The sequence below is a fragment of the Myiozetetes cayanensis genome, unplaced genomic scaffold, assembly GCF_022539395.1.
Source record: "Myiozetetes cayanensis isolate MyiCay16 unplaced genomic scaffold, myiCay2020 scf16, whole genome shotgun sequence".
NCBI lineage: Eukaryota > Metazoa > Chordata > Aves > Passeriformes > Tyrannidae > Myiozetetes > Myiozetetes cayanensis.
This window is the reverse complement of record NW_026087270.1, coordinates 13,644,207-13,668,528: the sequence shown is the minus strand read 5'-3', so window position 1 is coordinate 13,668,528 and position 24,322 is coordinate 13,644,207. Positions and strand designations below refer to the sequence as shown.

Genomic DNA, 24,322 nt, shown 5'->3' with positions numbered 1-24,322 from the left:
TGTCTTTGACAATGCCCACACATTCTTTGGACGTGGAACTGCTTTGAGACCATTGAATTTCCAGCTGAGAACCTCCTCTTGGGATTGACTTTATAACCACGATGAAATACAGCAGTTAGTGATGGTCTTCTTTGCACATGCATGGGTTGGATTAGGTTAATCTGACATAAACAGGATCAACTACTATTATATGCCATTTATAAGGGGGAAATGATGAAATCCTGTGTGAAGTTAAATTCACACCAATTTATTCCAGCTGTATATAATCTAAAGGTTCCTTCAGAGTTCTCATTGGGAATTTCCTGTACTTAACACCATGCAGAAATGCACAGATTTTGAGAATGTGATATAGAAAGAAGCCCTTGATCCTCAGTGTTGCATGTTTAGCTGGTGGGGCCCAGTAAGACTGAGTTTCCACAAGAATGTCCTTTGCATCAGAATTCCGAGGACTTCCGAGGAAACACTCAGGTATGTGGGAACCACAAAAACATGCACAGTTTTATTTTTCTTGAAAAGATCTCTTATCTGTAGACAGAAACCTCACCTGTTTGTTTTGTCTGCTGCAAATCTTCAGTGGTTTGGACTCCGATTCTTTGAGCTCCTCCCGTAGTGCACATTCTGACAAGCAGGAACTCCCCCACGCAGGGAGTGCAGAGCAGAGCTCACACAGAGCCTGCCAGCCTCGTTTTCCTTCTCAGGCGAGCTACACTTCCATGAAATACAATATGTGACACCTTAATGACATAGATTCCCTTGCATTCTGATCAGCTGTTTCTTTTGACTAGGGGAGAAATTACATTTAAGAGCAGAAAAAGAGCCAGGGCTTTTTGTAAATTGTGGACCATTAGGAAACTTTGAAAGTGACAATTCAGTCTATGAACCTCTCTTTTTCAACATTTAAAATGGACCCAAGAATAATTTAAAGCACAAACCTGGCACTTAAAAAAACCCACCCAAAACAACACACCACGTTTATTTTTTCTGGGATTATAGGATCAAAGAGAAAAATACTTAAGATAGGCACGACTTGTACATGACATTGTTGGCTTATGTATGTTAAGAGATCATGTTCATATCCTCCTTGCTGGTATTGTGCTAGTTGAAGAAGACAATACCTCCTGTGAAATACTTTGAGGGCTTCAAAGCCTTGTGTTTGCCTCAGACAACTGCCCAGCAGCTCAATAACTGGCTGTGATGGCTGCTACAAAATCCAGTGTTAACAGTGCTGACACCTACGTTGTGTTCAGTACCCTCTGGTGTGTCTTTGGCTGTATATGTATTTTTATTGTGCTTTAATCATGGAGCCTCAGAGAGGAATTGTTAGTCTAATCAGCTCTCTATACTTGTACAGCCTGATTAATGCCTGCCAGGGCAGCTTGTTTGTGTTGTAGGAAAGAGCCTCATGCTCTGATCTCAGCTGTGGTGTTTTTAGTGTTCCCTGGCTGGTGATAAAAAGGCCAACTGCTGAACAGCTGCATTGACTGCTGTTCCTCACTGATGCTGCTTCAGCAGGCTGGGACAGAGCTGCACAAGCTGCCATGGTGTCTGGGCTTCCTTCAGGGATGCAGGAAGGTCTGGAAGTCCTGATGGGTCCTCAGTCAAGGAGGGGCTGTGTTAGACACAGGCTGTGGATGCTGGAGATCCAACATTGCCATAGGCAACACTTTTCCTAATTTGCTCTTGATTTGCTCACAGTGGAGGGTTCCTCTGGAGTATCTTCTGATGCTGTAGTCAATTCCAAGAGAGATTTGTAATACCAGATTGTATGGGGTTTTTTGTGCATTTATCCAGTCTGGGGAATGTCCTGTCTGGTTGCACAAAGTACTGAGGAAATTGAAGTTCTTCATGAAATCTGTAAGTCAATCAACTGCTCAGGGTGGTGAAACCTGGCACTGGTTCATGCAGGCTGTCAGAAGGGGTTTGTCTGGTGGAATCAGGGGTCATTCCACCTGACCCACTTGTCCAGCTCCTGTTATCCCTGTGGAGCTCCAAAGAGCAGCCCTCACTGTCCCACTCCTGGTTTATGAATTGTCCTGTGCCCTGCTACCTTTTCCCAAGGAACTTTCTGACTTTGGATAACGTGAGTTCCCAAGGAATGTCAGAGAGAGTGAAAGAAGAGCTGCTCCTTGGCTATTCCATGGTTACCTTGGAAGCTGTTCCTGATGTTCAGCTCTGTTTGTAGGGGCACAGGTAAAGGCCATGGTGACATCAAAGGGTTTTGAGCATATGACCAGAAAACAAGCAAAGCCTCTGAAGCTTTTGTGCTGCTTTTGCTTTGTTTCAAGTCTGTATGTTTTAATGGTACAGCTGCAATTTAACATTAATGGGGAAAGTATAACATCAGGCACCATTGGATCCATATTTATAGACTTTTTTTTGTGGAAAACACTGTCAACTGCAGCATTCCATCTCGGTGTCATCAGGTCAGGCTTGAAGCAAGCAGAAAGAATGTTTCCTGATGTAGAGTATATCTTTTGTAATTTGATTCCTGTGGATATAAAATCATTTCTTTATTGAAAAAGCCTTTAAACCAGGCTGGTTTGTACGATGTCCATTATTTAGGACCTTCCAGGATGAGCAGGGCAGAGAACGTGCTCGGTGGACCTTGGTGAATAATTTTGTCATCACCTTGCAGGGTGGGTCTGTACAGAATTTCTTGAGCCTGTATTCTGCCTTCTGTTTCAAAAAGATCCTCAGGAATCTGGTAAATATATATAAGCAATTCCCAGGATTTCAAAGATTAACTGCCCCAACACACTGCCTTTTAGGAGAAATACTTTGCCTCAGCAAGTGGTGTCATTCGGGTGTATCTTGGTTAACATTTAAATAGCTCTAAAACACTGAGCTGCCCTTATTTTGCCTAATACAAATGGAGAAGGCTTTAAAGACTGGCCACTGGAGCAATCTGATTTTAATAGAATGCCTTCAGTTCTCTTTCTGCTGAGCAGTGTGTGTTTTAGGATTGCAGCCCTGGGAGCCCCACTTAGCGAGTGGTGAATGGGATAAACAACTCAGCCACCTTGGTTTGGTTTGGTTTGGGCTTTTTTTGAGCTGCAGGGTGGGATTCATGAGTGGTCCTTGAGCACTTCGTGCCCTTTCTGTGTTAATTTTTGCAGATTTGTGGACTAGGTTGCAGATCTCCTGCAGTACCTTCAGGATATTGCAGGATCTCAGTGTGGCTGGGCTGGATCTCTAATTAAAGGATTAGAGCTCCACAATAACCAAGATTTTCTTTAGAAGCCCACACTTCCTACAGTTCTGCCTGACTTCACCTGAAGCTGGGGGACTTCTTTATGAGAGATGAAGACTTAAATCAGTCTTTTCCCTTTAAGTTGCTTGCACTGTTTTCTTTTCATTTGGTTCTGCTCTGGAGGTTTTACAGGCCTGAGTGGCAGGTGCTTATGCTTTCTGTGCCAGAATCTAAGGGGGTTGAATGAGTTTGTTTGGAATAGTTGTTTTGGAATCCATAATGAAAGACAGTTTAAATCTGTGAAAAACTTCAAAACTTTGTCCCTGGCACTATGTAGTAGCCAAGAGTAGAAGACCATCACAATATTACATGCAAATCCTTAAAACACTAATTGTTCTACTCCTTAACGTCAAGATATACTGTAAATGGTGGCTTTTTCCCTTCTGGATGCTCATATGTTCATAAATCTGCTTTCTTAGTTATTTATATTTAAAGTTGTCATTGAAATGGGAAAAAAACCCCAACAAGCAAAAAGCAAAACCCCAAAGTATTTCCTGAGGAAATTTCCATTAGAATGAAAGAAATTGTTTGCAATAACTTATAGATTTCCTCAATAAGGAGTAAAAGTGGAAAAGATACACTTTTAGGAACAGATGTGCACTTGTATCTGTTCTTTAGACTAAGCTGGAGAAATAAGACTTTACAACATTCTAAGCCTGGTGGTTGACCATAAAAGCATACTGGCCTTTTAACTGTTACAGAATTTCTTGCACTAAGGAAATTACCTTCCTTTTTTTCTTTATATTGAGATGTAAAATAATTTCAGGGCTTAATAAAAAAAGAAAGTCTAAGTGGATAGGGTCAATTTTGTTTGATAAAACAAAGCCTTCATGGAGTGAAACTTTAAACTTACATATCTACAGCAAGAATAATAATGTTAATACTTAGCATTATTATCTATTAGTCTTGTAGTCATGTAGTCATGTAGTGATGTAGTCACGTTCTTATTTACAGACTTTTGTACTACTTTTTGGAGAAGAACCTCAACACTTTATGCTGCTCTGTACCAATATATTTTATGGAATAATTGCTTTAGGCTGAACAAAATTACCTGTTCAAATATTTGATTTTGATTTCTTGCTTTGCTTTCCAACACACAGCCATGCATTTGTTTCCCTTTAAATATTCCTGAAAGACAGAATTGTTCTTCCTTCAAGATTATAAAAGTCAGATGGAGGGATTTACTCTTCCTAGCTGTATCTTTTTGTAGGCAGAAGGTAGAGAGGAGCTGCCAACCCTCATGTTCTCGATGTTAAGAGAAGGATTTACCTTGCAAAGGGCAGGAGGGTTTGACCCCAAGGTTATTTCCTCACCACACTTGGCCAAGTCGAGGTTTGAATTCCTCTTTCCCTGCCTTTACAACGTGCCTAAATTGCTCTCTCTGTGAATGTGGGGCAGTGCTAGGGCTGTATTTTCAGGGATTTCTGTCTTTGCTAGAGCTGGCCGAGCCTGAGGCCGGGCAGGGAGAAACCAACAGTCCCACCAGGTGACGTCTCTGAAGTTAAAACTCAGAGGGGAGAAACAGGAGTGTGAAGTCAGAACATGCATCAACACTTAAGGGAGTTAAACCTTGAGTGAGAGACCATGGAAAACCTTGTTTAGGGCCCATAGCTGACTCTTGGAACTATGTAGGGTCTGTGAGTGCTCAAGCCTGATAATATGATTCATTATGAGCTTCTGGTCTTATTCTTTTAAAGCACAAAACTTAGACTCAGTTTGCCTAATCCTGAAGTTTCTCTCTGTTTTGTCTAAATTGACTCCCAGAGGTCTTTTCTTCTGTGTCTTTAAACCATTTTTCAGTGTATAAGGAACAGAAGGAAAGCTGCAGTGTCTTTTTTAGGCACTTTTAAAAACTGTACTGAATAATTTATTGCTCAGTTGGGATAATACTTCAAGGGGAAAGCGGCCTTGGTGCTGCTCAAGAATTTCGTGTGTGTGTGACCTCGATGGTGGCAGAATCAGTGAAATGATGCTGTAACATGTAAAATGTGTTATTAACACATAAAATATCTTGTTTCTGAACTTGTACTTTTTTCATAGTTTGTGATCAACTCAGGGCATATTACACAGTGCTGCATAAAATCCTGTGTTCCCTGTGCCTCTCTGGGAAAGAATTAGACCTGAAAACTCTCCTTTGTTTTCCATTCATTGGTATTTGCCAAGCTATCCCTCCTCTTCTCACAACATCTACCCTCACAATAAAAACAAGCACGGCAGGCAGCAGTTCCCAGGGCAGCCTGCAGTGACCTTGCATGTCTCAGAGGAATGGAGGGTGAGCCCATGAATTCACTTTCCACCGTTCCTGGAGGGATAGTCAGTGGGAAAGCTGATCCATTTTTGAAAGTATTGAAGTGCTGCTCTCTCAGTCCCATTGGAGATGTTTGATGAGAGCTTTCCTTTCCTCTCCTTTCCCTTTTGCAAGGATTGCCTTTTTTTCTGGGAGAACAGTGCTGTGGATGGCTGACTTGCTGCTGGAACACTGGGAATATTGCATTGAGTGCTCCATGCCAAATAAGTCTCACACTTTTCACAGTTATCATGACATTTATTCCTAGTCCATGTGTGGTGAGCTGGTTTTGAATTCTGCTGGGTCAACACACGCTTGTGCTGATGTTGAGACCAAGAACATGTTGCTTTGGTGGAGTGTCTTCTCCAGCCACCACAATTCTGTGGTCACTTCTCCAGGTTTCAGGAACATTTGACCAAGCAGGGATTGCTGATAAAACCTGAACTATCCATGAAGAACAGTCAGCAAGGAAAGAAAGGTGCTAAGCAAAAATAGACTATAATGTGCTGCTCTCAGTAACAAAGGGACTCTGCTGAATGCAGGTTCAAGTTAACAACACTATGTTGAAAGCAGCTGTCAAGTGTATAGAAAATATAGTCAGGCAGCCATCCTCTAAAATTCCTCAGTGCATAACACACTGAAAAACTCACCGGGGAAGAGCACAATAAATAACTGGAGCACAATAAATAGCTAATTGAAGCTCAGAGGTTGGGTTGTGGTTTGTTTGTTTGTTTTGTTTTGTTTTGTTTCACTGCAGTTTTGCAGAATCTGTGATAAAGTTCCAAAGTGTTTGCTTCTAGAAATTACCACAAGGGGTTTTGGTTTTTAGTTGTTTTTAATCAAGTGGATTTGTATGAAGCTTTTACCACCAGCTTTTAACATCTGAATTGGGTCTGTTTCTTGGGTTTTATTGGTAAACTTGGTCAGTTGTTCAAAGAGTAAGTAAATGTTGCGACTTGGTGTGTTTTGAACTCCCTAAATTAACACTTGCAGCAGCGTTCTTGGAGGACAAATATCTTTCATCTCTACCTGAGGGCCCAGTTCTAGCATGCAACACTAGTATTCGACTAGGACAGAGAAAAGAAAGTCTCTGTGCTAAAAACAGACAGGGGTTTTCAGAACTTCCCACGCTCGGAAGTTTGGCAGCTCTCAAAGGTACACAGGTAATTATGGTGAGTAAACACACACTGAGCTGTGAGGTGTGCAGACAGACACCTGTACCTGGGGCTGAGGGGAGCGCTCACACAGCTGCTCCAGCCTTAATGACATAGATTAGGAATTTACAGCAGATCTTATCAGCTGGCCCCAGTTTTTCCAGAGAGTGCCAGAGGAGCTCTGGGGGGAAGGTGTGTTTTGTAAAAGTGTTCAGACCAGGGGAAGGTTCTGCCACACTTGGCAGTTGGCAATCAGAGCACAAACATGACTCGTATTTATGCATTCAGTGATGGCTGGGTTGGAGTCATGGAGAAAGCAGACAGGCCAGATGTGACTGCCAGTCCTCCTGGCCACAGGGTCCTGGGAACATCACGAACTCTTCACTTGAGATTCACTAAATATTTGATAAGCACTGGGGAAAAGTTTCAAGTGGATCCCACACTGTCAATATTTGTCATAAAGGAGATATTTGCAGGCACGGTCCACATTTGGCAGCATCTCTACTGAATAATTTTTTTCTACCAAATTATAGGAAACCACCTAACTAATGGCAGAACACAGAATAAGTAGTGGGAGCTTTAAAAATTGTACTTCTGAATGATTTTGCAGAAGAGATTTCAAGCACGGCAAGATGGAAAAATGTCTCAGAAGCTTATTGTGATTATTGATATTCATAATTAAGTGGTTTACATATTATTTTAGAAGTGTGCTCAACGCTCCACCAATGGGAATTCCACCTACAATTTCCAACACACTTTAAGAAAAGCATAGTTTAAAATCCCACTCATTTAATATTGCCAAGGTCTTTTTCAAAAAGGCTACTCAGCTAAATGAAGTGAGCAGAACCTGACTTGAAAAGCACTTATTGATAACATATTCCTTCAGTGTTCTCTGCCAGTGCAGGTGCTGATGTTTTGCAGCACCTTCCTGCAACCAAATGTGCAGTGTGGGTGGGAGGTGTCGTCAGGTTGGGATGGCTGCTGACAGCTGAGTGTTCATACCACTGTTTTGTCTTTAAATCACAAAGCATTTTTAAGCAAACACCAAACGAAGTGAAGGTGGTGCATATGTGTAAGTGTGAGCAGGTGCTAGTGGGAAAATATGTATGCTGTAGGTAGGGTTGGACTGCTTCCACAGCAGCAGCTTGTTTTGAATGAGCAAGGGGTGATAGTGGGGGACAGATCCCAGTTTCACTAATCCATTGGGTTAATCTGAGGGAAATTCACCTCTCGTGCCATGATCTGGGTCCCCAAAACCAGGGAGTGGTATTGAAATCTGGGTGGAGCCGCTCCACTGTGGGCTCTGCACGAAAGATGACCTATTAATCCTGGGTCTAACACCTCTGCAGATGTTCTTGTGAGCCTGGGTACAGTTTCTGGGATCTTGTGCCAGTTCAAATACCCCTCCCTGTCACGTTGCAGACAGTGAGATCCGTCATTTAGAAACATCCACTCGGGCCCCACCGAGTCAAACACGTGAAACGGCAAAGCCAAAGAGGATAAACTCTGATTTTGGGTTCCCCCAGTTGTTTTACTGTTAAATGGTTCATTATTACATCAAATGAAATGGATGCAGCTGCAATGCCCCTCCTTTTTTTAGGGAATCTGGTAGTTGTATTGTTTAGTGACTCTGTTAATGGCCAGGAGAATGTATATCTGTGGACCAGCATTAGCAAAACAACAATTTGTTTCCTTCCCTTAAGACACCAACCTAAGTTATATTGCCAGGTTAGCTTTGATAATGTTGTCAGTCCTATTATGGATGTCAGATTTAGAGGCTAAGAAGCTGCTCTGTTGAGGAACATTCATTTTTGTAGCTTTTTTCTGCACAGATCAGTGCTTATTCTTCACATTTTACCCTGTTTTAGCCTTACAGATGCTCTAAGAGGCCATCACACAAACAGAACCTGGTCTTGAAAAAAATCTCTGCCCAGCAGAAATTTCAAAATTTTGTAAAAAGAAAAAAAAACCAACAAAATCCCAAACAATAGATTATTTTCTTTTAGATCTGGACAAGAATTCAAAGCTGTGAAACAACAATGGAAAAAAAGCAGAAACATTACTGTAAGGACAGCAAAACAACCAGTAGTTCTAATGACAAAACATTTGCTTTGCACATTTACCAGATTCTGAATAACATCAGCATTGGATAAATTTATGAAAGCCTGTGTAGGACCCCAAAGAGCTTGTTGACATGAATTGAAGCAAAAAGTGCAATGAATCTGTACAATCAAAATAGAGGGAAGCAAAACAGTCTTTTATTCTGAATTTTCTAAGTAAACATAACATACTTCTGTGAAATGCTTGTACTTTGATATTAAAAGAAAATAAGATTCTCGAGGTTGTTTATTTTTTTTCTCTTTTCCCCCAGTTGTATCACAGAGCTTTAGGCAAGGCAGGTAAAATAATGTGGCTTTAATAGTGTTACAGAAAAATGAAGATTTCCTTTACCATGTTAAACCCAAATGTAAGATCTAAAAGTATTGAAGCAGAAAAATCAATTCATTTAGTACAAAAAAAAAGAAAAAGGTATTATTTACTACTACCTTGCTAGACTCTTTGTTTCTGAAGGAAACAATTTGTTTTCCCCAATAACTGTCAGGAGTCATCAGTTTATTTGGAATGGAGTTTATTCAGGGACTAAAATGAACGGTGCTCTCAAATGAGAGAGTGGAGAGGTGGGAGAAAACCAAATCATTTTAATGCCATTCAGAACAGGGCCTGACTAATCAGATTGTTGTTCATGGCTCCTTGCTGTTTGGAGGGCAGAATAGTATAATTTAGTGAAATATTTGCACTACAATGCTTGCAAATTTGGGGAAATGGAATTTAGATTAAGCTGGGATTATTTTTGATCTTATCCTTCTCTACTTTTTTTTTTTTTTTTGGTTGTGAATGTGAGCAGTGCTGATGTATGTGCATAAAGAAAGTGGCTTATTTTCTTTGAAGTGTCAACAACATTGTCAAGCATTTATCTGAGTAAACACACAGCAGAATGATTAAGTCAGGGTGAAGCTGAATGCATGAGATACAAATTAATTTTAGCATTGTTTATAATCTGTACACTACACAAAACCCCCAATGCTGAGCACAGGGGGAAAAGGACTGAGCTGTGTAGAAAATGTCCAAATCAGAGGTGAGAAATTAGTTGTTACATAGGGAGTTTTGGAAAGGAACCCTGGTTTGGGTCTGTAAAATCATTGCCAAGGGCATTTTTCTTGCATGGGGATAATGTGGGTAAGGACCCAGATGTGGCCAGGGCAGGATGTCATCTGCTCCTGGGGTGTCTTGCACTGCCACTGAAATCTCTCCATTTCCTCCAGCACCTCCATATATAGGGCATTACCAACACGTAGCTGTGAAAACCAAGAAAGGTGAGAAGGAAAAATGTTTTTGTGAGGACTGGCACATCCTAAAATCATGGAATCACAGAGTGGGTTGGGCTGGCAGGGCCCTCAAAGCTCATCCCATTCCAATCCCTGCTGGGCTGTGTTTGTGGCAGCAAAGAAGGACATGGAGATGCCACTAAACTTCAGGCTCTACTTAAAAACCCTTTTATACTCTCAACTCACTAATTACCCAATAATTTTCTGTTTTACTGAATAACTTATTAAGTTTGTATTAAACTTCAGCACGAGTTGTGTGTAAAAGATCCGAGCTGTGTTTGTACATAGGGCGGGTACTGCTGTTTTGATACTGCTCATTATTAGAATAGAAAACATCTCTGAAATGTAAAGCAGGGATCTGATTTTGGTTTTATGTTTACACCATTTATTTAAAAACACACAGCAAAAACAATTTACACAAATAGAGGAGAAAAGTTAAATCACTTCTTCAAGGAGGCATCATCCTATATTTATAGTTTGGTAAACATAACATTAATCAGCTGGAAAATGTTCAGCAGAATATAAAAACCATTCTGGGCTCTAGCTCAGAGAAATATATGCAGCAAAATATATCTAGCTGCTGTACTTCAAAAGGGAGTGCAAAGCTGCAGAACCTGTGGGAAAATCAATTTTCTGCGGCATAAGTGGCTTGCACAAAATTTTGAAATGCACCATCTAGATTTTTTTTTTTTAATTTTTAATTTAACTGATTGACTTCTGCTCCGCTAATAAGTATCTGGGCTCTAAAAGCATTCAGGTGGATCCACCAGGTACTGTTGAAATATTATTAAAATACTTGTTGGAAAAATAAAGAATAAAAAGACTTGATGCTACTGAAAGAAATGACACAAAATGCACATTTCATTCAAGTGGTCCCAGTGAGGGATAATTCCCTGGGTGACATCCCGTGTCCCCATGTCTGGTTTAGCAGAGAGGTGACTTATTCCCAGCTCTGTAGCACCAATGCTGCTCTTAGTGCTGAAATATTGTCAATTGGCTGTGATTTGATCAAATCTTCGTTGAAGGCAACACACAGAACCCGCCTGTGTGTGTTTGTTCTACTGAGAGCAGTGACAAAATGTGTCCCCAGTACAGTTTTCCTGATGTTTTAAGAACCATCCCTAGAGAATAAGCATGCTCTATTCCCTCTTTGATGTGCTGCCCAGGGACTTCAAAGCCAAACTTCTACAGAATACATCCTCTTAAAAACTGCTTTGTTTCTAAATCCCACTTACAACTCCTTATGTAATTTCAGGTTGACTTTTTTTTTAGATTACAAGAGATTTAATTTTAGATTATATGGCTCTTTCTTTGACCGTATTTTGTCTGCACCATTACAAAGGTGCATTTCTTGGGTAAACTTCGCTCCCGGAACGAGCGGTGCGAGTGTGGTACATAATCTATCCTCATTTCACATGATGAGGCTTTCATATTTGGAGCTTTTCAACTGAGTGCCTCCTCCATCACTGCTCCAGATTACTGTTTGGAGGGAGAGAGGGATGTATCACAGTAAGTGATGTGGCTTTACTGGCTTGCAAACACTGTTCAATCTTGTGAAGCAAGATCAGGCCCTGTAATTTAAATGCACTTCTGTCAACACTGGGAGATTCTGTTGTAATCGTTCTCTTGCAAGGCCTATCTCCTGAGAAGGGATGGGGAAAAAGTAAACTGGTAAAAAAGTTTGGAAGAATGGGGAACTGCCATTTTGAAACTCACGGTGTTTTCTGTCCCTCTGTTTGTTCTGCCTGTCCCTCCTGATCTCTGTTTAACCTCAGGGTGTTTGGGCACAAAGCAAAGTTTTAATGATAAAGGTGCCAATTTGGATTCACAGCACAGGTGGCTGCAGAGATTTTGAGATGAAAATGTTGTGTGGTCTTCAGTAATGCTGATGTTGAGGTGAACCACTCCTCACGTTCACCCTTCCCCTTGTGAAACCCAGCAACAAAACACAAGGAAACCAAAGAACGAGAACCCCTCAGCCTCGTTCTTACCTTAGGGGAACTCCAGTTTGGATTTGGTGGTGAACTGTCTCGGTATCCCAAAGTTTCCCCACCTCTTTCTTTCGGCAGAGATTGGTAGGGGCAGCAGTGAGGGCTTCCCACTGTGGACACCCCTGAGCTCCAGCTACTGGAGAAGAATGGGGACCTCTGTCCAGGGCTGGCCTGATGGGGTGCCAAGATGCTTTAGCTGAAGTGATTAACAGCTCCTTCTGACAGAGTTCCCCCTCCTGGGTGGGGGGAATGGGCTCATGAGCCAAGGTCTGCACCTACTGCTGGGAAGGGCTGTTCTTTGCCACCCCCTTCCCTTCCTGTTGGGCTCCAGGGATGTGATCTCTTGTGCTCCTCCCTGAAGGGCTGGGCACGCAGTTTAAGGATGGCTTGAGCAGCGACCAGCTGGGCTTGTTAGCAAAGCCCCACTGACTCAGACACCTTTATAAATAGCAGGAAACACAGAGGCAGTTAATGTCAAAACCCTCTTCTGTCTGTCTTATGTTGTTTTGGTAATGGCTTTGGCACTGAAAATGACTGAAATAATGCCACTGAAATGCCCATTGAAGCAAGATATAGCTGTGTCTACACTACAGCTTTTGTCAGTATGGAAATGTCAGAAAACATTATATTCAGAGCACAAATTGCAAGTCTAGAACTGACAAAGTAAATTTTGAACTGTGTACTCAAGTGTAATGTTTGAAGCGCATTCCAAATTGGCAAGTTGCAACCAATCACGGAACAGAACCAGTGCTCCAAAAACCTGAGAGAGCCAATGTTGAAATCTGAATAATTGCAGCTACATTTTCATAGTAATTTAAATGGAAGGAGCATTGGCAGAAATTCATGAATAATTTACATATAAGAATTTAGCAATCTGTGGTGAATAGAAAAAAATAAATGGCAAATCCAATAAATAAATGATTGTGGTGAATTATTTGCTCTACTCTGATGTTTGCTAAGAAGTTTCTCTTTTTTTGGGGGGGTTTTCTTAAAATGCTGGATTTGAACTCCTGCTTCTCAGGTAAATGCTGCCTTAAAGCAACAGCAGAAATGTAAATATCTGCCGGGGGAAAAAAAACAAACAAACAACAACCCACAAGCAAAACAATGGGAATCTGCAACATAGGCTGTTTTATGAAGGATACATATAAAAAGAACCTTATTTACCATGCAGCAGCTGCAATTGCAAAATCTGTAACCTTAATGAGAAGTGTTAGCTGATATATGTAATGATGAGTTATACACTGCAACAGTTTTTAATTAATTATGTATAAACCTTTAAGATTTATGGAGGAGGTAACATCTGAAAAGAGTAATCCCTAATTCCCTTCTGTGCCTGTGGGAATGTGATATTATTTTAATAAACAAGAAGTTAATTTACACATCACCAGTGTTTGTTTCCACACAGAATGGATATTGGGTCTGTTTAAAAAAAAAAAGTAGTAGAGAAATAGTTTATCTGGTTTGCCTCACACAGTACTTGAAATGAAGTAAAGAGCATTAAATATTTTCACTGGTTGGAAGGCGGTGGGTTTTTAATGGGGTCCTGGTGATTTTGCATTTTTTGTATAAATCTCTTTTTTTTTAATACTGTTTCTGATGTAACTCTCAAGCAGTACCACATATCAGTTTACTGGGGTGATTCCTCATAACTAACCTTATGCACATGTGAGAACAATTCCTTTCTGGTCCAGAAATTTGTTTAAATTTGGAAATCTGAGGGATTTTTTAGGTTTTCCCCCACCCCCCTTGCTTAAATTAAAAAATATTCTTAATATTAAATATTTTTTTTGTTGTTTGTTTCACCTAGAATGAAAAATCATGCTTGGAATAATTGGTAGAGGCAGAATTAAAAAACCTCCACGTGATCCTTTCACAAAAGTAGCTCTGGCAGCTCAGCACCAGGAGAACTCATTTTGGGTGCTGTTTTCCTGTCATGCAGGAACAACTCTCACCATTAATAAAATCTCCATCTGTCCTATGGCCTAAGAGTTAAAGAAGTTGCTCAACCGACCAGTAACACTTTCCTTTGGAATATGTGCATTTCTTTTCCATTTGTCTCTTACCCAGAAGGTTGTAACACATTGCAGGATCCAATTGCTGCTTCTTGATTTTTCCCACTGATGTTATTCCATGAAAAGACTGCTCAAGGAAGGGGTGGAGTCACCATCCCTGGAAGTGGTCAAAAAATGTATGGATATGGCACCTGAAGACATGGTTTAATGGGGAACAGGGTGCTGGTGCTGGGTTAAAACTAGGACTTGATGATCTTAAAATCATTTCAAACCTTACTGATTCCATGGTTCCGTGGAACTGACTGGCTGTGTGAGCTCAAATGAGCAATTCCCAGTTCCAGCACCCAGAATCTGTTAATGCAGGTAAAAGTTGGTTTATTTTCCATGGCTACCAAGGACAGTTTTCTAGACACAGTCAGAAAAAGGGAGAGAAATGCAGAGCCTCCTACTGGAACAGCAAGTGAATGCAGCAGTAAAATAATGTTTGCTCCTCTGATGGTTTGGAAAGCTGGAGGAGGAATGCAAATTGAGAAACAACTTTGGAAAGGTAACCAAGTTGAGCAGTGCAATTCATTATCAGTTGCTGTGTAGGAGCCTTCTGTGGAAAGGAGAGCAGGTGGAAGGTAGGTGAGCTGGAAATCATGGCAAGAGAAACATTTCCTTGAAAGAATGAGTGTACAAACAGCAGAGTCTTGTTCTTCAAAGGCAGGCACAGATCAGGGGGGATGTAAAGAGTCTCTGTTTTATTTCTTGATTGCTTGTTAAGGCCAGGTAATCCACTTGCACTGAGCCAGGGTTGCTGGGCTCCAATTTCTGCTGCAAGGAAATGTTCTCCCGTGTTGGAATAGGGATACATCTAAGATAACTGTTCCACGTGTAGGAAATGTGCTGTTTATTCAGGCTCCAGCTCTCTGTCTGTAATTTGCTCTTCTGTGAAAGCTTCCCTGGTAAAGAACATTCTCATTCCAGACTTGTCTCTGGCAGGGCTTCAAAACATTCATGGATATCTATCAGGGTTGTAATGCAATCTGGTTTTGTTCAGCTTTGAAAGGAAATTTCAATGAAGAGATTTGCAAAATAAAAGGTCTTGGAGGTGATGATTAAGAATCGCTTTCCAAAAATTATACAAGATGAAAAACTTTAAAGTATAATGGTAGCACCGCACCTATATCACTCTACATTTCAGCACAATAGCAGCCATTGCCTCTGCAATAATAAGTATCATCAGTTTCCAGACAGCAGGACTTTGTAATAATAGAGAATTTATGCAAAACACTGAGGGGAAAGAGAAGGGGAGGGAGGGAATGAAAGTTGTCTATCAGGCTGAACACACAAAGCCTTTGGTACTTGAAAACTAATTTTATTTTTAGTTAATATTCATTGATGCAAGTTCTAGCCTATTGTTAAATGATTCTAGTGAATAATTATATCCATCACTTTGAAATGTTTAAGACAAGAGTGGAGTTGTAAAACCAAGCTTTTGTATTGGAATCATCCCCGAAGTTGCGCTGGGGGAGCTGTGTTGACACCACAGTTTGATCACGTTCTCAGAGTCTGCAGGGCTCCCACAGCCACCCCTGTGCATTGCATTTCCATGCATTAGCTCATCACTCTCCCTTCCTCGGCAGCCATAAGAAAGTGCATGGCATTTCTGTATTCTCATTTCCCTGGAATCTGTCAGCTTTTGCATGTGCGGATGAGTGAATGGCAACTGTTTATTCCAGGGTAAAGCATGTGCTAAAATGCAAACATGCAGCCCACAGAAGCACTGAGCTAAGTTTAATTAGCTGTGGAGTTCATTTAAACTTCAAACTCCCAAGTTAACTCACTTGTCAGCAGAGTTTATAATACATTTCTTGCTGGATGCGTGCTAGACAGGGGAGCTGATGATATCATATTTGTTGCTAGGCGATGAATTCTGATAACCTTTCTATTCCTAAATCTATAAATGTCTCCCTTTCACTCCCTGGTACCGCATAATTATTTATTTACGCCTCAGTTCCTGGATGGAACTACTACAAAGTTGCTAAGCAGCCACGTGCATAAATACATAACATCGTGTCACTCGAAAACTTCTGGCAAATCGGGTTTACCAAATGAATTCTCTGTGTGTCACGATCGTAGCCATTAGCAAAGTGGAACAGAAATGAGGAATATCAGTGTTGAGAAGGATGGTGCTTTATTTGTCACAAGAGACTAATGCTGTGGAAGGGCACATGAGCTGGAAAAATGCACAGATTCAGTGGTTTGGGGGGGGGGTTGTATTTTTTTTTCTCTTTTTAATGGCTTTATAACCAGAAGCAAAGTAAAGACTGAGTGATTATTATCTCACCTCTTTAAGCTTCATAAGCATTATAATCATTACAGTTATTCTAATGTGAAAGGAAAGAGACATTTACTCAAACAGATGTGCTGAGGTTTCTGCATTCTAATGCTGCAAAGTCAGGTGAGAGTGTAGGAAATCTATATGACTAATCCTCAGTGCACTCATCAGAGCATTTGCAATTAGTGGCACCTATACTGAGCCTAAGGAGAGATAAGGGAAGACAAGAAATCATGTTTTCTAATTCTAGTTGACTTGGAAAAATGAAAGTCGTAATTGAAAAAAAGAAATTAAGCGAGTGGATGTAGAACTGCCACTGAGCAACTGGTAAAGTTTGTTGTGTGGGCAACTATGATGGCAGATGGAATTCACTTAGATTTAGGGTTATCTGTTATTAATTGGTAATTAATCTACCATTGTTGTGTGGTAAGGCAGCACCTTTTCTGATCTGTGCCCAGTACCACACGAAAACGACTATGACACAAATCAGAAATAATATAAAATTTTATTACTGAAATCTTACTCCCCAGGGGTATTCTGGTGTCCTTAATCCCCACACTAGAGCTGTTCTGTTTGCATTTTTCAGGTAATGCTTTTTTCTTCACAGTCCTTGTTGTGGGTGATCATATCTGGGAAGTTGGCTCAGATGGCTTTTCACTGCGCTCTTTTGTTGACTGTGGAGTTTAATATAAGAAAAAATGCTATTCACTGGTCACAGGTTCCTGTGTAAACTGTCAGTCACGGTCTGATCCACATTCCCGAGGCTGACAAAAAGGCTTGGAATCAAACATTGCATTGATCCCAATCTTAGCTTGTGGTTGCAGTGATGCAAACTGCGGGCTGGTTGACAACCCCACAACAGCAAATGGCACTCTGAAAGCAGAGTGTATACTTGAAATATAGATCACATCAAATAACCAACACAACTTTTCATTGTCACTTATTTCCTGTACAATATTACTTGTTTAAACATGAGCACGTGTGGCAGTGCCACCCATTTAAGTAGCAAACATGAATACCAGCGTCACCCGGATCATCAAATAATTAGCAAATAATTACTATTGTGCTGTGCATGTTTTCTGTTGGGTTTGTTTGTTTGTTTGTTTGTTTGTTTCATTGTTCTTTAGTTATTAAAACAGGTAGAAAATTCAGTACCCTGATAGCCTTTCCTTGGTTTATCTACGTAAACAAATTTCAGGTTGCTTATAAATGATCCTGACTGACAGAATATACTTTCCCTCGGGTCAGTTCTTTTGTGGAAGATGCCAAAGCCTGCCTTTCTTTAAAGTATAAAAGCCTGTGTTTGATGTGAATAGAAACTGTTCTGGGAATGACTGTGCAGAGCAAGATTACATGGTGCAGTTTTAATTACATTGTTCTCAGCAGTGCGACTTGTCTGATCTTACTGTGCGAGTCAAAATTCAAACCAAGGGTATTTGGTTCTGCAACTGTTACTCAAGCACTGATATTGTTTGAAACAGATGAGAGTAAGTTTAGCAAGTTTAAAATCCAGCAGAGTTTTGAGTGGTGGCTTTCCTTGTTATTCTCAGGGGTTTTGTACTTCAGCAGGCTGCAATTAAGCATTTGATTTTTTTTTTTTTTAACGTGGTTTATAGAATGATCTGTGTGTTGGAATTGGCTTGTTACTTGAGTAAAACAAAAGCTTAATTACCAACTCATTTTATGAGAATTACGAGAAATTAAATGCAATTTGGATTTTGAAGGCATTCTGAAAAGCTATTCAGAAACTGTGTCTGATTTTTAGACTGAGGGCTGAGAAGGATTATAGGTCTGTTATTTGAGCTTTTATCAGATCTGTCTGGAGAAATCAGCTTTATAATGCTTGCTTTAAAGAAGAGTTGAGGGAACTCACTTGAGAGAACCTGGTAAAAGCACTAAGAGAAACTGTTATTTCTCTATCAGGTTCATTGATGGAGAAGACAAGAAACCACAAGATTTCCCCTGAAAATGGGAGGAACCTCATTTCAGTTTCTCACTGGGAAAGTTGAACAATCTACAGAATAAATGGCTTGAGCAGATTTTCAGGCATGGCATTACTCATTCAGCAGCTGGGAAAATAGGCCAGCAACCTACAGTATCCATTTTGAAAGGAAAATATTGCACAGTGGATTTATTACTCACTCTCATTTCCTTTTATGTATCGTAAACGATGCGTCACTCTCTATTTCTGAAACAAACTCCTACCACCCAGTGCTCCTTGGAAATCAGCTGCACATGGCCCGGTGTGACAGCTTTGTTCCTGGGAATGCCTGTTAGGAAAATATTATGGAACATATCTGCTGATGGCATTCCAGAGGAAGGGCAGCTGTATGGAGATGCCCATGTTTTTTGGGGGAGTTTTTGAATATTTCCTGGCATTTACTGACCAATGGTTTTGCTTCTTATTAGAGTGGTGAGGGAGCAGAGAGCTGAATCCTGGATTAACTGTCAGCTCACACATGAGGTGAAAGCAGGACTCAATATTGTCTCTGTGGGTAATGTGCAAAAACACTGGGTGCTGATGGCTTGTTTAATGAAAACCTCCTGCACTTTGACTTCTTGTCTCCACGCACTGCCAGAGCCAGGCAGATATCTCGAGCAATATTTTCTTCTCCCATCTCAGATAAAAGCAAGGGTATAATGATGGGAGCAGCTGCCATGGGGCTGGTGTAGAACAAAAGATATTTTTTACAGCAGTAATTTCTACTTCAAGCCTCAAATCACTGAGTTATTTGAAATTCCCACTGAAGGAGCAGCCAAAGCATCTATTTCTCCAGTGAGGCCCCATATTTCATTTCTATCATTTATTTACCTTTTCTACTAATGGCCACACTTCAAGCTAATGTGAATTTGTGCATAAAAGTGAACCTTCTGTTCATCTAAGAATATATCATAATTTCTATTAGATTAACTTAAAACTAGTGTAAAAATGACATTAATTAAGTGTTGACAGAAGCTTGTGCAATTAGAAAAGAAAAACAACTTAAAAAGGAAAAAAGAAGTTATGACAGATCACATTAAGAAATGACAGATCACTGTAATTATAACAAACTCATCTTGGAGACAAACAGTTTTAATTGTGAACTTGAGGAAAAATATCCTCATGACCTTTGACTAATTGTCTAGTTAATGGAAAACCCTTACTAAATAAATTTGTGGCTTTGGAGGCATTTGAAACACATCCTGGTGTAAATAAGGTACTTTCTGTGCTGCTTGCACTGTAGCTGTTTCCTGTGAGTGATTGCTTGTTGTTCCTTTCTGACATCTGCTGATAGCATTTTATTTATGTAGTTAAATCTCCTGGGACACTGCTTTTTTTTTTCTCCTGAATGGAAACTCAACTGATTAGTTTTCAATAAATTACATACATCAAGAAATTTGATTTTGTTCGCACTTAAGGTGACTGCTCAAAGAGCAGATGTGTGCACGTGCAGAAGACAAGAGCGTTCATGGTCAGTAGTGTACTGCTTCTTCCAGCTTTATTCAGCCAGCATTCAAAGGAATTATCCATTATATCCCTCTGGGAATTCTTGTACAAACTCAGATTTTTGTCTGATCTCCCTCCACTATGGGGTACAATTAATTTCATATTGACAACCTTCTCACAGCAATCTGCAGAGCCACAAACATATTGAATGCATTGGAATGCCTTTGATTCTGCCCGCTTGTGTCTCAGACTCTGCCAGTGAAGATTTTGTAAGAATCTAAACTTAATTTCACCTCGTGCTCTCCTGGGGTTCTTGGCAAAACGTTATGTAAATCTGCTCAGATGGAATATTATCAATCATTTGCGTTGCAATGGGAAACCCTTTCTCTGTAACCAAGAAAGTTCAAAGGAGTGTTTTCTAAATATTGCTGCTGGGCTTGGGGTCATTTGGGCTGCTCAGAATCAAGGCAGCATTAACAGTGAAATGTTATATTCCTCCACAGATGTGACAGTGTAGTACCAGTCTGTGTCCTCTGCATTTACAAAGAGGCAACAGCTCCAGTTGAACCGAACTGTGTGTTGTGCTCAGAAGATCAGTGGCTGAGATACAACACCTAAAGTTTTGATTTTTGTGTTTGTTCAGACACACTCACTGACATCATATGTTTGTTGAAACACTAATTTTTCTCTGGGGTTTAGAACAGAAGCTGCAGCACTGCCATGCCTTATACCACAGCCACTGACCCAGCAGATCAGTCAATAACACGTCTGTGTTGTAATGAATAAGTCAAGAAAACTTCCAACTGAGAACAGCTCATTACAACCCCTTCCACTTGATTAGATTTTCACCCTAAATAAGACAATGGGCAGCAAAATGATGTGTGAGAGTATCATGTAATGTGAGCTGGTGAAGTCTGCTGGGGGGAGGAGGTAATGCCTTCACTTTCGCTTGAAGTGTTTGTATTTTCCTGTAATTTCAAGCAGCCTGAGACAGCTGATGGAGCCCTGTGGGTAGAATAAATCTACTGAAAAGCATGAGAGGCCATGGAGGGATCTCCCTTCTAGGAGAAAGGAAGGAGGGAGCACGGTAGGGAAAGGCAAGAAGAAGCAGTGACATGTGAGGAAAAAGGCAGGAATCCTCGAGTTTGGTGCTGATGGATGATCTTGCTCACATCCTACTCTGTGCAAATACTCACTGGAATCCCAAACAGGAACCCCAAAGCTGCAAGGCAAAGACATTTCGCTTCAGAGCTGGGCTGATACAAGTTGTGCTGCTTCTGGGTTGAGGCAGGGCTGTCCAAATCTAGCTCAGGGTACCTGCTGTGCTGTTGATATCCAGCCAAGTGGTGCTGTGATGGGCCAGGAGAGGAGAGGCAGAGCTTGGTGAGATCTTAGGAGACGCCAAAGTGCAGTGTTGAGTATAGAAGGTGAGGAGAGAGGCAGAACAGAGAACTGGTGGTGTGGGTCTTCAGAGGGGAGAGAGTCACTGGTTCTGGAATTACAAAGCCATGGCTCAGAGGCAGAGGGAGCCTTCAGTCAGCCAGCACTTATTGCTCAGGTGATCTGTACACAATTTCAGCTTATTAACAATTTTGCAGCCCTGCAAGGGCTGTTGGCAGTCGAGAGGAGGTGCAGGAGAGAGACCAGTGTGATTCTTTCGGTAAAAACCCTCACACCTTTTCACTGCAGTGGTTTCTGGGTGAAATCCCTTGTCTTTCTTCACCTACAGGAAGCTTTTCTCCTGTCTGTGCTAATACTTGTGATGAATTGTGACAGCACACAGAAGACTGTGACTATTAATAGGTGCCATTTCTCCTGTGGAAAGGCTGTTCTCCAAAGGGCAGACATCCACACCCCACTGCCCACTGGATGAACTGCTGGCCTAATTTCTGCATTGCAATGGGGTTCTGCACAAATCTGCTCACCACACATAAATCACACAGGGATGTTTGCTAGTTTAGGTAATCAGTTTATTTTTGTAAACTTTATAAGTGTGTGCAAGGATGAAGTCTGTTGTTTAGTACTTGTTCTTCCAAACAAGTTGAATATAAATGTGTTTTTGTCTTAATTCTTTTTATGTTCTGACGAACATTGTGCTGTTGCTCAGGTTTCCTCAGTTTTTGACTCTCTGGATGCTAAATAAGTCATCTTTGTAATTTACTTCGGGGGCACATAAGGAAATTATATAAACACAAGAAAATCATAAAAGTGCAGTGGGAGATAATAACCTACTGTTGCTCCTTGGATTCCTGTAGCAATTCTACTGCAGAGCTAGAATTTAGCATTAAACTGTTTAAAAGCCTTCGAAAAGGGTTTTCATAAAATTCATTTCACTCATTTTATTAAATGTTCAATAACATTTTTGTATAGAGAAATATTTTAGTCAAGCTTGTACCTTTTCTAAGCCATAAATCCATTATTTATAGTGCACTTTTAGTCAGGAAATAATGGCAACCTCATATCTTTAGGAGCAACCTGTCTGACTTAACTGTTGACAGTGACTTGTCTCACATTAGTCTGCCCCCAAAAGTGTCACAGGGCAGCACTTTTTCTATTCTTTTTCCTTCTGCTGTTCAGGTTTTCTTGCAGGAAAACAGCAGAAACACAGTGGCTGTGGGCTCCCTGCCAAAACTCCTGTTCCAGAGGTGATTTTGAAGGCATCACAAAGGCAGGGGAAGAAGCTGTTTCTCCTGGTGGACAGTGTTGTTGCCTTGAAATGCAGGATTTCCTTTGTTGCTCAGCTCCTGTGCTATGACAGCAGCTCTCTTGTTCCCAGCTGGATTTAGGTTGTCCAGATGTGTTGGTTCCAGATAGATTTCATCCTCTCCACAGGACAATTCAGCTCTTGCAGGCTCGCAGCACTTGGCATTCCTGCAGTTTGTGTGGAGCTGCTGGAAATCTCCATGCCAGAGTCAGGCAATGAACACCCTGTGGGGCCCGTTCCATCTCCCCACTCCTCTCCTGCTGCTTGCAGTCAGCAGCAGTGTTTATTGCTAACAAGAGCTTCCCCAGGTCATGGCACTTTATGAATTTTTGTATACAACAACAGCAGCACTCAGAATCATTTCCATTTGCTTCCACCATCACTGTTCTCTCTTTGTAGTTAATGAAGCTCAGCTTCACCAGTTTCTGTCTAACTTCTCTACTTTGCTAATGTTGTGGAGCAGGGAGGACTTTTGAGCAGAGCTGACAAATCCCTGCTGGGCTGGGAAGCTGAGTTGCCTTTGTGCAGCTGTAATGTGCTTTCCTTGCATCTCCAGACCTCTCACAGATACAGCTTCTGGCTTGTGGTTCCAATAAGATCTCAAGTTCTTCACTAAAAGGGATAAAAAAATAAATGGGATAATATTTGTTTGATGCTGTAATTTCCCACTGATTTGAGCAAGGCTGGGTTATGTTAACAGAAAGGTTCCTAATCTTCATTGATAGAGTAATTAACTCTGTATTTTCAATGTGAAATTTCCTCACTGAAGAGCCATTTTGTTGCTAGTGATGATCAGCTAACAGAAAAATATGAATACCTGTACACAGAGACATACTAAGTCACTTTGGGTGTGCTTACAGATAAATACGTATCTTTATTTATTCAGAATACTTTTGTAGAGGTTTCATCAGAGACAGCATTACAGATTATGTATTTCTGTTCAAAACAAATTAAACTTTTGAGAATTAAACTCAGGAAAAAAAAATTACTTTGGAAGAGGAATATACCAGGCTAATGCATGCTTTTGAATACAAATCTATTTCAGCTTGTTTTCATTTTATAGCTGATAAGAAATGCAACTGCTAACCTTTGAATGTTTTAAAATGGTATTCTTTAAACATCTGTGGTTCATTATCATAAATATCACAGTTGTGTAGAAACCTCACAGAGGTGGTTTATCACAGCAGTGAGAATGGGATGCACTGAAATGGTGAGTCCCAGGACCCTGAGTTTTCTTGCTCAGATCTATAAAGGTTAATATTTCCAGCTTCAGTTTCCCATCATTACAGTAATGGATTTGGGATCTTGCTCAAGAAACCTTTTTCCAGCAGGTTTTTTGATGATAATAAGCTCAAAGTCAGTATTAAACCTTGGCATTTATGCAGGTATATTGCATATATATATACATATATGTATGCAGATAATGAATATTGGTTGGTGGGCAGAAATATTCTGTACCATTCACATGTGAATGGGGTTTTTTTTTACAGAAAAGGAGTAAAAGTCTAACACAGGAGGCTGAGAAATGAACAGAGGGCGATGAGTGACACTCGTGTTGTTTTTCTTTGGGAGCTGCTTGGCAGTATTTTCACTCAGCTTGTATGGAGTTTTGGAGCCTGTCTCGTACCATGTGGCGTATTAGGCACAATAAAGATGTTCATTTGGCAGCTGGAGCACGACTAGGAACATCCAAAGAATCATACATGTGTCAATAATGGAGAGCTCCACCTCCACATAAATAGATATCAGATCATTTTTCTAATTGCCCATTGAATTCTTGTCAAC

At 40.7% G+C, this 24,322-nt stretch overlaps 1 protein-coding gene across 3 annotated transcripts in view; it reads left to right on the top strand.

The window, feature by feature from the left end:
- CDH13 (cadherin 13) overlaps positions 1-24,322 on the top strand; it is a 426,216-nt gene that overhangs the window by 119,765 nt on the left and 282,129 nt on the right. The gene's annotated exons all lie outside the window — the stretch shown is intronic.